At 45.7% G+C, this 13,486-nt stretch overlaps 1 protein-coding gene across 3 annotated transcripts in view; it reads left to right on the forward strand.

Annotated features, from left to right (window-relative positions):
* Positions 1–13,486, forward strand: part of PCP2 (Purkinje cell protein 2) — a 232,842-nt gene that overhangs the window by 146,309 nt on the left and 73,047 nt on the right. The window contains exon 4 of one of the 3 annotated variants that reach the window (XM_069603865.1): positions 1–4,089. This exon is cut by the window's left edge and continues 959 nt beyond it. The exons of the other annotated variants lie outside the window; for them this stretch is intronic. The gene's annotated coding sequence lies outside the window, so the exon portion shown is untranslated. Of the gene's footprint in view, positions 4,090–13,486 lie in introns of those variants that run through there. 3 annotated transcript variants of the gene reach the window in all.

Here is a 13,486-nt window from a genome sequence, read left to right on the forward strand (position 1 = left end):
ACCCCACTTTATTCCAATATTCCATATGAAGATGGATCATGCCAGAGACTCCTGCAATATGCAGCTAGCAAGACAGGTACCCCATCAATGCCATTACAGATGCCAGGAGGTGCACACTCGCACACATCAATGAAAGAAACTGCCTACAAAAGACCGGAATGACAATGGGCACACAAATGGTGCCTCAGTGGGCAAACGTTTTCATGGTAGCCCCCGGGAACATGAAATCTTACAAGAACAATCACAAAAACCACTGTCATACATTTGATACACTGGGACAATTTTCGTGATTCGAGCAGAAGAGGAAGATTGCCTTAAACAATTCCACAAATCAAGACATTTGATGTGCACAAGAAACCCACAGACACGAGGAAACGCTTGACATGAGGAAAGATCCCATCAGAGCTAGACTAAATGTTCTATTATCTACAGCCAGACCTTACAACCCACCTTATATGTTCCAACAGAAAGACAAGGGACAATCAACTTTTCAAATTCCATGCATCCATCTTGCAAAAGCGTCACTCAGCTAGACAAATCTACGTGGAATTGGATTGTGCTTTGAAATACCCAGAGACATATACATAGAATGGCTAACTTTGCTGATTACTTCTCCTCCCTCACTAACAAACTTAATAGAATTCAGAAGGACCTATATTTAGCAGTGATGATGAGCTTAATGACCTTTAAAAGGAAATTCATATAATTGAAAATAAGCAATTAAAAAATGCAGCACAATCCTTGACCAGAAGTGTGTTTCCACCAGATCAAGAAGTAACAAGACATGATTTCTGATGTGTGATTTCTGAATAAATGAGTGAATGCGCAAAGCCTAGCACACGAAACTGCATGTAGGCGTGACAGTGACTGTAGTGGGGAAGAGCACTAAAGAAGGGGGACGTCGAAAGATAACATAAGAGAAAAGACACATCTTCCAAGCATTCCAAAGGAAAGGAGATTTCAATATTTTGAACTGATTAAGGAAAATGATTACATCGATTGGGGGGGGGGCGACTACTAAGAATCTACCATTGCCTCTCATTTTGAATCTTGAATTTCGGATGGTCAGAAGTAGTGACTGTTCAGACCGTAAAGATTGTACTGGTTTATGGAAGGTCATCTTAGGTTCAAAATACTTGGGAGACAGACCATGTAGGCATATAAATGTCAAACACAGAAGCTTGAACGCGATTCCGCTGCTCAACCAGAGCCGATGCAACGATTGATCAACAAGACCAATGGGATCTTGTCTCAAGAGACCACATACCAGGTGACCTGCAGCGTTGTTCACACAGTGAAGCGGGTCAAGTTGGGAATTTTGAATAGCAGTATTAAGGGGGTTTGCTAAATCCAATTCTGAATTCATTGAAGCGACAGCTACAGTGGCATAGTCTTTAGTAGAAAAGGAAGGATAATATCAATTCATCACTCCCCTCCCCCTATTTGGGAATGCACGTCCAAATCCACCTGCCAATAAATGCCACCATTTTTTATTTTGGTATCACAAACTGTAGGAAGCCAGATAGATTGAGCGGGAATGGTAAGCAAGATGAATTGTTTAGCTAGTGGTTTTCGCCTTGAAGGATGACTTATGTCTTGGTTGGATTTAACTGGAGCCCATTATGTACATCTGTCCTTTAATGTAATCATGACTGTTATTGAAATCCTCCTTAGGTCCATAAGCTTTGATGTTTATATGTGTAACATCGGCACATGACTGATGTGACAGATATTATTTAGTGGACAGTGGAGCTGGCCAGTGGTCTCCACCTCTCACTAAGACAACAGATGAAAGTAAAGGGCCTAAATCTCACCCTCTGATAAATATTGAAGTCACCTAAGGACATTCCCAAACACACGAGCTATAGATGCCAACTGAGTCAACAGATTTTCTTGGTCAATATCGCCAAACACCGTCCAGAGATCAAGCATCAGAAGTAATGTGAAGCAATCCTCGTCCACATCCAATAGTTCTTCTTCGGATTCCTTTGTCCAGTGGTCGACTCTGCCTTCCAAGCCAAAAGCCTCACCTTTTATGCAGGTTTCTTTCATTCGTTCCAACCTAGCTGTCAATCACAAAGCAGGGTGGCTGTCCTTGCTGGACAGCCAGCCGGCCAATCACCTTTGGGTGCATTCCTGCAACCAAGGGGATTAAGCACTGGGAGTTTCGGGCACCTCCCTTACTTCCTGCCTCTGCCAGACATACTGGAGCCAGAGGTGGGCTTCCCTCGTTAATCCTGCCAAAGGTAAAACAAACAAAGGGATCAAACCTGGTTTGGCGTGCAGAGTAAATCTCAAGAAGGACCTTTCCAACAAGAAATGGCAAAAAAAGAAGACCGGACCATTTTGACAAAATGGGCACCAATGGGTGCCTTACTGCAGCTGCGAACGCAGCCCGCGGTAAAAACACATAATGGTGGTAAAAAGTAGCCCACTGCCACCAGCCATTAATTGTAGAAAGGGTAACATAAATATGTTACATGAGAAACTAGACAAAGGGGGTACTAAGTAACCCCTCCAACACCCTATGGTAAGATAGTGTGTGCTGGGTCTAGAAAGTTATAAATGTAAGTAAAGTCAATTTCACTTCACTGCTCTTGGAAACAGTAGTTTGACCAAGAGAACGTATTGGGGGCATCTAAGAGACTTCCCTGTGCCACTGCACTGAAGGTGCTGTGTGTCACAATGCAACGATGATGCCCTATGGAGTTTGTCCGACTCCAAAGTCAACAGAAACACAGAGATACCAAATCACCGGAAAAATACATGAGAGAGTGGGGAAAAGGTCTCACTCTCTCCAGGTTAGAAATTAAAAGTCCAGCAAAAGAGCTTGGGTCTCTAGGATAGAAGGGAATTAGCCCAATTCTGCGAATTCTCCCTAACAGACTCCAAAAGCAAAGCTCAAGACTTAACATTCACCTCAAAAGAGAGTTCTCGCAGTAGCTCCTTGCATTGAGTGGAAGGAGTGTTTGTATCGCTATACAGAAAACCTGCAGTCCTTACGTGTGTTCTATTATATGGGATCTTTCCATTAATACTAACAAGGCTGAGAGAATGAGCAGTGCATGGGGCCTGTATAGTTTTGCCAAGTCACACAATTAGGTCAGTGGATAGTATTTGGTCAAGCCAATGATAACTCATCATGTGATGGGAATCAGTCCAGAAGCTGAAATCCTGGGAATTAATCAATTCCTGCAGTTTATTAGCTTAAATATTATCTGGCCATTCTGTTCATAAATGTAAATACCTTAGAAATAAAATAAAAAAGTGTTCAAAACGCAGGGTCTGGTGTGCCAGTGAGAGGCAGACACACCTTGCGTTTAGGGTGCAGCGTTGGAATGTTTAACCTACCTACAAATATCTTAGACTTTGTGTGAATTCAGTGCAAACGCATCTTCCTTTCATGACGTGGATTTTAAGACTTGCATTTCCGGATTACTCTGCACGCCCTAAATCTTCTTTCAAACTTCCTAGGTCCCACTTTAATGCGACTGGTGTCCAGTGATAAGGTCGCCTGGGAAATGGCCTCGAGGGGGCGATATATCCCCACAAATTCACCCTCTGTAAAATCAACCACTTTGCCCACATATTCTAGGATTGGAGTTTATAATATGAAATTATACCTCTCCTAGAATATTTAGGGAAAGTATTTTTGGAGTCAGGAAAAAAAATGAGCCTACCTGGCGACTTTTTTCAGGCGACATTATCACATGGACCCCGTTAACTTTGCAAACCCATTATGTGCACCTCTGTTATGTGTGCAACTTGGGCCCCCTTAACATGTCATTTCCTAGCACATGAGTAAATTGCGAATTGTTTTTGAATATGCACAGTTACATGTTAGTCCTGAACTGAAATGTATTGCTGTGTAGACAAGATGGGTGTCCAAGCACTGTGCGTCCTACAAGTCCTCCTGCAGCCAATGGAGTTTAAAGCGAAGATGTTCACCTGTCTTGTGGGACAGGCATGCCCAGCACTGTGTTCATTTGCTGCTCATCCCCATCTGATGAAGGAGTCCATGGGACTGCCAAGGGTAATGGATTGTGTCATCTCAGCATAATATAGGGCAATAAAAGTGGATCAAAACTCGATGTTGTGTACATTCTTAAAACTTGACTAACTCGGCAACAAACCTTTCAACGTGGACTGCTCCAACTTTCACATCTGCATACATTTTGCATGTGTTTATGCAAGAACATTAAGAAGAAATGTCTGCATAAGCTACATTTCATACTCGAAGCACGGGCCCTGGAATGACAGCAAGTAATACCCCACTGTGAGAGATGTCAGAATAGAAAAACATGAAGGTTTGGACCATGTCCTCGTAAAGAGTGTCTGTGATTTGTGACGTAGAGGTCATTATAAATGAACCTTCTTAGATGATAACTTTGATTGGTTCTCTTCCAAACCTGAAAAAGAATTACAGTAACACGTAGCAACAAGGTTTAACACATATTACATCAGCTATTGAGTAGGAACTGGCATCCCAGTTGGAGGATAAGTGGGTGCTGTATACAGTGTGCAGTCTGAAAACTTTGAAACTCAATGTTCACGATTAAAGGCCTCATCAGGGGTTGGGCGGTATCTCAGCACTAATTGCGCCAGGATACCGCCAAATGCTATTAGTGTTGCTGCAACCTGGTCCGGTGCAATATGCGCTGGACCCCGACCTGCGGTGGGGCGGTAAATCCCCATTCCTGGTCCAATGGACGCATTGGGGGTTTCTTGGCGCTATTAACGCTGGCGGAATTATCGCTGTGCTAATAGTGTCGAAAACAGGCGGAAAGGAGGGATTTTTACCTGCAGCAAAAAGCTGGAGGTAAAACTCCCACTTTCCATCCAACTCGAAATTCGGCAGAGTGGTAAATGCAGCAGTGATAGCATTACTGCCACATTTTACCACTCCACCCAACTCGTGATGAGGCCCTAAATCTCTTAGCATTTTAGTGCCAACGCTGTGGTTTACCATTGTAGGTATCATGACATCTGTGGTAGTGAGATGCGCTCATAACAAGGGATTCTGCTTCCATGTGCTAAGTCCCCAACCATAAAAAACACTGATACGAACAGCATCTCCTACTTCTTCTCTTGACTCTATCTGGTCGCTTTCAAACCCAATAATGTGCAGATTATACATAAATAGGTCTGAACTGGAAGAGGCGATCTGTTGTTTAAGGGGAATCAAGGCCCTTAGGTTATGTCACACATGTCACTTCTAGATGCTTCTGAGAGAGTATGTCAAATTCACATTCTTTTCTCATGAATTGGAGAGTGTGTCTGTCTCAGAAAGGGTCTTTGAAGTCCACCTCATGTTGTGCATATGATGATCTTTTTAGGAAAGCATCTTAGAGACAGAATCACTAGCATACAGTTTATATGAATTGATAGTGAGTTACCTAGACTTTTCATCTTGCATTGGCTGTTTGACAGGGCGGCGGGGTAGCTCAGGGGCAAGAGTGCAACGCAGGTTCAAATCCTGATCCCGCGTTTAGAAACCAATCCCTGGATTTAAGCGCGTTATAAAAGAACAATTATAGTTATGAAGGGTGGAGCGTGAGAGGTCAAGGCAGACCATCCTCCCTAGGTCATAAGCAAGTCTGGTAGGTTAATAGAATTTAATCTGCGATTTGGACAAATATAATCTCATTCTAGTAGGATTTAAAAAGAGCCATTTTTATGTGGGGCTGCGGGGGTCTTACACAATGCCTATTGACAATATGAATATATTTTAAGAGCAAAATCCTGTGGCGTACCCTGCAGTACCTGTGTTATCCAAAATCTGAGAGCAGTACCATTACATGGGCAAAGGAACAGACGCAACCTATGGCTCAGCAGCACGTTCATAAAGTTGATTAAAAAGCTCGAAAGGCTGTGAATTATTTTGGGACCATGAACATAAAATGATGGGTATCAAGTATTGAAGAACTGAAAATAGCACCCCCTCCACTAGCAGTCAAAATTGTCACCTATTGAGGTTTCTGGGGCTAAAATGTATATTGTATTGGTTGAATGTCTGCTTGTGTGAAATGACTGTCGCACAATAATAAGGTCACAGAAGACACTCAGCATCTCCGGCGGACAGCGCACCATCAGAAGCCAGGACACACGCAGACGGGAAATTCGCTGCTTTAAAAAGTAAAGGACAAGCCTTCTCTGCCTACGCCCCAAGGCTATGGAAACTGCTCCACGTCGCCGTCGGCATCAGATTCGCCCCAACACTCTCCTACAATGCAGAAAGGAACTCAAGACCCACCTCTTCATGGAGCCTCTCCTCCTCAACACCTAGGCCATCACGTCACCCCTTGTGTTACCTGGCTCTCTAGACGCCCCCAGCCCCTCTTCTCCCCGCCACCTGGTACAGCTGTACCCGTCCTCTGTGCCCCTCTGTATCCTACCCCCGCTGTGTAACTGTTCTGTTGTTGCCACTGAAAAGCGCTCCGTTATGCATCTGCCCTGGTGTATGCCTCTGTAAACCTCTCTGTTATGGGTCTGTATTGTAGTGTACCTCTGTAAAGCGCTTTGCTGCTTCTCGCAGCTAGGTCCATGCTCAATAAATACTATAATATTAATAATGATAAAAAAGAATAATAAGAAGAAGATGGAACTTACTGGCACATAGAGCATTTTTAAAGAAATGGGTTTAGTGCGACCGTGGCTGCTGTATCTTGCCCGTTTCGGGCGCATGCGCCGAGGCCATGCCTGTGTAACATCGGTTCCAGGCGCACGTGCCGAGGCGAGGCCGTGGCTGCTGTTGCTGCAGCCTTAACCGTTTTGCACGTGTAAAAGGCAGTTTGACGGGTCCATGGCAGTGGTCGACGTGTACGAAAAGAAGTAGTGAGTACCCCAAAAGGAAATACACCGAACACGGGTTACGAAGGAACATACAAAGTACTTTATTCTATACTGAATTCAATTACAAAAACAGTGCAAAGTCAGATAGCTATCGGCCCTCAGTACAACACAACGAACTCCAGCGTGGTTCAGTGTGTTCAGTGAGAGACGCTGTACATTAGAATGCATTAGCTTTTTATACATTTTGTGGGCGCGATGCCCAGCCCCACTTCGGGTTAATATTCCTTTTAATATATCACCAATCTAGGGTTCGTGCCAAGTCTCAAATAACCGCATATAATTGGTTTGCTTTTAATACATGTAACAACAAGCGTATGCAATAGCTGTGTATTCTAAAGTTTTCCATGCAGACCTTCTTAAACATTAATACAATGTAATAAGACAGATGTTCTTTGTTCAGTATGTAAATACATTGTCTCATTATATGCTCGTGGATTAGTTCCATTGCACAAGTAATTCCTTTACACATAGGTCAACGACGATGTCTCAGTTCATGACCTCAATAAGTGGCCTGCAGGCAAATTACACATTAGCTATGTACAGAGGGCAAGACGGCCATGTTGTATTCTGCAATTGCATTGTCCACCATTTTAGCTCACAGGGTGACTTTTACACAACGAACCCTAAAATGGCGGTTTGACCTAAAATGGCGGCCTACATAGATTTAATGTCAGGACCTTGCAACACAGATTTCCTTCGCAAGCGACTTTCGAGCAGCTTGGCGTAGGCCAATATAAAATATATTTATTACAATAGGAGGCACGATATACTTTCTATTCCGACAGGCCTGCAGTGCTCCACACAAACCCCATCGCCACGCACTCACCCACACACAATATAAACCCCAAAACACATGCTCCTGCTGTTTAGGGGAATGCTCAGTGCAGTGCACAGAAAGAGAAAGTTTTAACTTCTTCCTAAAAACGAAAACATTTGGGAACGGTTTCTTTTTAAAATAAAAATATAGGAACAGTAAAACTTAAAAGAAGTAGAGGAGGACCGCTCCTGAACGCTCCCGCTCACTTCCAATACGGGTTCATGGTCTCACTTTGCAGATGCTACTACTGTGACTTTAAGCAGCCAGCACTGTGAAAAGACCAGCTTTGCATCCTTGACAGGTTCAGTGCCATGGACAGAGATGGCTAGCGGAGGCCTACCAGGGTCAGCACCATAGACAAAGGTGGCTGCTGCAGTCTTGGCAGGATCGGCACCATGGTAAGAAGCAATGGCTTGGCATGTTCAATGCCAGGTACATAGGTGGTTGCTGCTACACCAGTCACATGTTCAGCACCATGGAAGGTGTCCTCATCAACGTGTCCATGTTCACCACCATCCACAGATGTTATGTTATCTTGGATTTGTATAGTGCGCTCCTGCCATAGTGTCTGATGTTGAAGTGCTTTGCCTGTCAGAGAGGCGTAGGATAGAACATTCAGTAGTGGTAGGGAGAAGCGAAGTCTGGTAGATAGTTGGGATGATGGTGAGGGATAGATAAGGTGCTCAGGAAGGAATGAGAAGGAAAAGGTTATGTAAGGTTATATTATGTTGATTTATAAAGCACATCAACACCACCCAGGGGCAGTCTCCAGGCGCTCATGTGGCTCTCCCAAGAAAGAGGGCAGGGTTGGTTAGTGAGGGAAGAATGATAGGATTAGTCCAGAACCAGGAGAAACTGGCGTCTGTGTGTGTTGGCTTGCAGAAGGTGGTTGCGTCCTCCGGCTTGCTGTATCCATACGGGTAAGGTCAAATGACTATTATGTTTTCTGTATGGCTGTTTGTTGTGTTGGGGCGTGTCTGTGTGTTTTATGTGTAGATTGCTGCTATTTAGGGTTGCGGGTTGCATGCACTTGTTTGTATCCGTACTGGTAAGGTCCAATGCCTGGGATGTTTCTATATGACTGTTAAATTGGGTTTTTTATGTGTTTCATATGTAGATTGGAAGGTGTTGAAGGTTGTGTGCACCGGCATGTTGTGTCTGACGGATAAGGTCCAGTGCCCAGGTTTGTTTGTTGTAAGTGTGTGTTCAGGTGTATTTTGGCTAGCCCAGTGGGTGTGTATAGTGTTTGGGTAGTGTGTTTGAGGAAGTCGAAAAGGGCTGTTAGAAGAATTTAACCAGTAGCCAAAGCAATATGTGGCTAATCTACACTGACCTATCTGTTGTTGGAAATTATTGATCTCCAAATTCTATCTAAGTGTGGCGCATGGCTAAACTTCATTATTCTATCTAAGTGTGGCGCATGGCTAAAATTCACAGCTATATCTAAGTGGGACGCATGGCTAAACTTCACAATTCTATCTTAGTGTGACTCATAGCTAAACTTCACAGCTCTATCTAAGTATGACGCATGGCTAAACTTCACAGTTGTAAGTGGGATGCATTGCTAAACTTCACAGTTCTATCTAAGTGTGACGCATGGCTAAACTTCACAGTTCTATCTAAGTGTGACGCATGGCTAAACTTCACAGCTCTATCTAAGTATGACGCATGGCTAAACTGCACAGTTCTAAGTTTGACGCATGGCTAAACTTCACAGTTCTAAGTGTGACGCATGGCTAAACTTCACAGCTCTATCTAAGTATGACGCATCGCTAAACTGCACAGTTTTAAGTGTGACGCATGGCTAAACTTCACAGTTCTATCTAAGTGTGACACAGGGCTAAAATTCACAATTCTAAGTGTGACGCATGGCTAAACTTCACAGTTCTATCTAAGTGTGGCGCATATTAAACTTCACAATTTTATTAGGGTGTGGTGCATGGGTAAAAATTCACTTGGCTAGTGAGTGAACTCCTAAATTGGAGGCATAACAGTAAATCCAAAACACCTAGATTTCAAGGTGGAGGTGCTATCTGTACAACTGGACCGGATTTATTGTGGAGCTCAACTATATTCTATGGGGTGCAGCGCAAGAGGAGTGATAGCTGTAGAGGTGTTTGCTGCGCCTTAGACGAATGTCTGGAATTGACTCACTGCATGGTTAGTGTGGGCGCCATAAGCCAAGCCCAAGAAAACACAGGCAGCAAAGCTCTTCCGCTTACTTCCCTGGGCCCCAAGCAACATTTGCCAAGTTTACAAAGCCCCCTGAAAAGTCAGCAAAAGAAACCTCACCTTTCTTGGTTTCCTCATTTGTGTCATGGCTGCCAAAACCCTAGGCTTGTGCTTAAGGACACAATACCTGCCCTTGGCCAGACTTTTGAGCCTTCCGCAGTGACATGGGGAGTCAATGCATGTAGAGACCATGTCCAAGAATAAACAGCGTGCAAAGCCTCTCTTCTTACTCCCCTAAGCCCTGAACGTCCATGATCAGACAGGTTCTACAGATGGGGAAAGCTGGAAGGAAATATGGGAACATTTAACTGAGGGTGACATTTCGACCATGTCTTCCTTGGGAGTAGAAGCCCAGTTCAGCCTTGTTGGAGGTTTTCTGAGTTCTACTAGGGCCTTTAAAGTAATGGTTATATTGGTGTGTGAGGCAGGAGGCCTCTTAGGCTGAGTGCTTATGGGAGTTAATTTACATAATCCAGCCTTTGACTAGCCTTTTTACCCTGGGCTGCAGTTACCTTGCACTGTTAATAGAGAGCCACATGCAAACATTTGTGGAAAAAAAGGGGTGGATGGTCTAGTTATCCAATTGAATTTCCAGGTCTACCTTCTGTATTTCTTTGTGTGTGTTTAAGGGGTGACTACCTACTGCATTATGGCTGCCTCAAAGGCTTTTGAAAACTAGGTATTTAAAGCAAAACATTATAAAGGAATCTCAACACAGTATAATATGACCTAACCAGCTACAATAAAAGGAAACTGACATATTATTTCCCCTCCCCCAAAAGGAGTGAATGGCTACATACAGTAGCACTCGAGTAGATTCTAGTTAACATTTAGCTTTGGGGAGAAAGACAATATTGATCCCAGCAGAGCAAGACATTACCAACATGTTTCTACAGCTTAAAATAGGACATAGCATAGCATGACAGCATGGTGTGTAGCATACCAAACCTAATTCAGTGCAGCACTTCAGAACATGGCAGGGCATAGACAATATATCTTTGTGCAGGCACATAGCAAAACATCACCCACACACCCACCCTAATTCCAGACTCACCGCCTGCTGCTCTTGGGGTGACTCTGCTGTAGATGAAGCCTGACAGGTTCAGGGGCATGGAAGGAGGCGATCGATGCCTGCTTGTTGCTGCAGCCTTGACTGGTTTGGACATTCAAAAGATGGCTGCCTTTTTTTCTTGCAAGGTTGAGCAAGATGGTCAGCACCATGGACGAGACCGCGGCTGCTGAATCCTTGGCGGTTCAGTTTTGGGGAAAGTGACGCCGCTGATGTGGATTTCGCAGGCTCCACACAGTTGCTTCTGCTGTAACCTGTGAGGAGTCAGCAAAGTGAATAGAGGAAGCTTACGCAACCTTGACAGGGTCGGCGTCCGGGGTCCCGAGGTGGCTGTTGCTCCACCATTCAGAGGTTCAGCACTGTGGGCGCTGTCATCATCAACGTTGGCCTGTTCAGGGGTATGCACAGAGGCCATGGCTGCCTTGGCAGGTCGAGCATGATGGTCATCATTGTGGAAAGTGACCGCTGCCGCTGTCGATTTGGCAGGTTGAACACAGTTTCTGGTGCTGTAACCTTTAAGCGGTCAGCAATGTGAATAGAGGAAGCTTACGCACCCTTAGCAGTTCCAAGGCGACCTTTGTGCCACTATTCACAGGTTCAGCTCTGTGGACGGTGTCATCATCATTGTTGGCCTGTTCAGCACCATGCACAGAGCAGCTGTCAGTAAGAAAAGCCTGATCCCTTTCCCAATAAACATGAACACAAATAAGGAGCACCCACAAAACTAGGTGGCGTTGTTAAGTGTGGTTTGAACGCTTGATTTCAAGATTCCGCTGCAGGCTTTCGTGCTCTAGGTAGTGCTCGAAGTGTAGGAAAAGTAGTGGAACTATGTTGCCTCCTGGCCTGCCGCCAATTCCCACAAACCCTATCACCACGCCCCCCTTCCACACGCAAACCAAACCCCCCAAGCACACCTGCTATGTAAGGCTAATGTTCAGTGCAGTGCACTGAAGTGCAAGTGTCAATTTCTTCTTACACTTTCATTTTAAAACGAAAGCATTCCACAATGGTTTCTTTAAAAAAAATAAAACTATAGGAACAGCTCCCAACCGCTCATACCCACCTCTACACTGGCTATAGAAATGCTTTCACGAGTGGTTATTGCTGCTAATAGTCCTGTCATTCCCGCGTGCACCCCTTGGTAGGTCCTTCTCATGAAGTAGCGTTTTGGACCGTCTGACCGAGAATACTCCCTTTCTTTGTCTCGTGAGGATAGCTCAGGGTCATCGCGCTGCTAGCCTTAGAAGCAAGACTACACAGGGGGGCGCTGTTGCGCATGGGAGAAGATGGCCGCTCCTGTGTGAGCTCCAGCGTGAACCAGGGCCGCAATGCCAATATAATCATCTATAGTGACCGGTTCTACTTCTATGAAACATGGAATGAGCGCCAACCACTGCTGATCAAGATTGCGAAATTTGGAGCCTGTTGGTGAAAGACTCTCCAAGAAAAAGCATCGTACGAATCCCGCGGACAGCGGGAAGCTGAGCCTGAGGCCAGGCTGGAAATCGATGGGAGGAGCCCGGCGGGGGACAGCGCGAGTGCCGACCAGGAGACTCAGGGCCTGCTGACTCCGGGATTACCTGCGGGCGCTCCGCTCCTCGTAGAGCGCCTGTGGAACCCCCATCATCTACCGCCTCCCCCCTCTTCAGGCACCTTTGAAGAACAGAGTGCATCGCCGAACGTTCCAGGCTGGACCTGCATCTGTTGTTGTGGAGACGCAGCGGCGACCGCGCAGCCTGAGCATCGCGGGATCAACATTGCCGGGCCCTTGGCGGGCACATGAAGCTAAGTGGGGCGGCGCGGGGTAGGAGGCAGAACTGTGCTAGGCACGGACCCCCGGGTCCATATATATAATCAGGGCCTCCCTCCCCCCACACTGAATATTAGGAAGACCCTTATCACGCTCCTCTCCCTCCCCCCAACGGACATAATCTGGTGTGGGTCACAGTCGCATATCTGCTACTGTTGAGGGGCAACGAGGAGTACGCTGCCTGCGGGCCACCGGAGTAACACTGCCTGCCCCTCGGCGAGCACTTAAAGCTAAGTGGGGTGGCACAGGGAAGGACGGAGAGCTCCGCTGGACGCCGACCAGAGTTCCATATAAATAACAAAGACCGCCTTGCTCCATACTCAACATCAATAGGACCCCCATCATGCTCCTTCTCCTCCTCCCCCCCTAAGGGACATAATTTGGTGAGGGACACGGAATGGACACCCCCCGAACCCCTTGTATAGCACCGCGCTCCGCAGTGCAGCTCCCCAAATAACGAGGGGGGTTCAGTCGGTGCAACATACGCCAAAGACCAGACTGCGGGGGCGCCGCCGCAGGGCCCGTACCAATTCCCAAAATATTAGTGAAACAACTGATGGCAATGTGAAGGGGACAACACGAGACAACTGAACCCCCACAACAGATACTACAGGGCATAAGCTTTCCTAACAGAGACATACTGCAAGATACGAACATTCTGATCAGGGGATCGGTTGGCGGGGTCATTTTGGCGCTCTGAAAGGCA

This window comes from Ambystoma mexicanum, chromosome 3q, assembly GCF_040938575.1.
Source record: "Ambystoma mexicanum isolate Mex_15411 chromosome 3q, UKY_AmexF1_1, whole genome shotgun sequence".
NCBI classification, from domain to species: domain Eukaryota; kingdom Metazoa; phylum Chordata; class Amphibia; order Caudata; family Ambystomatidae; genus Ambystoma; species Ambystoma mexicanum.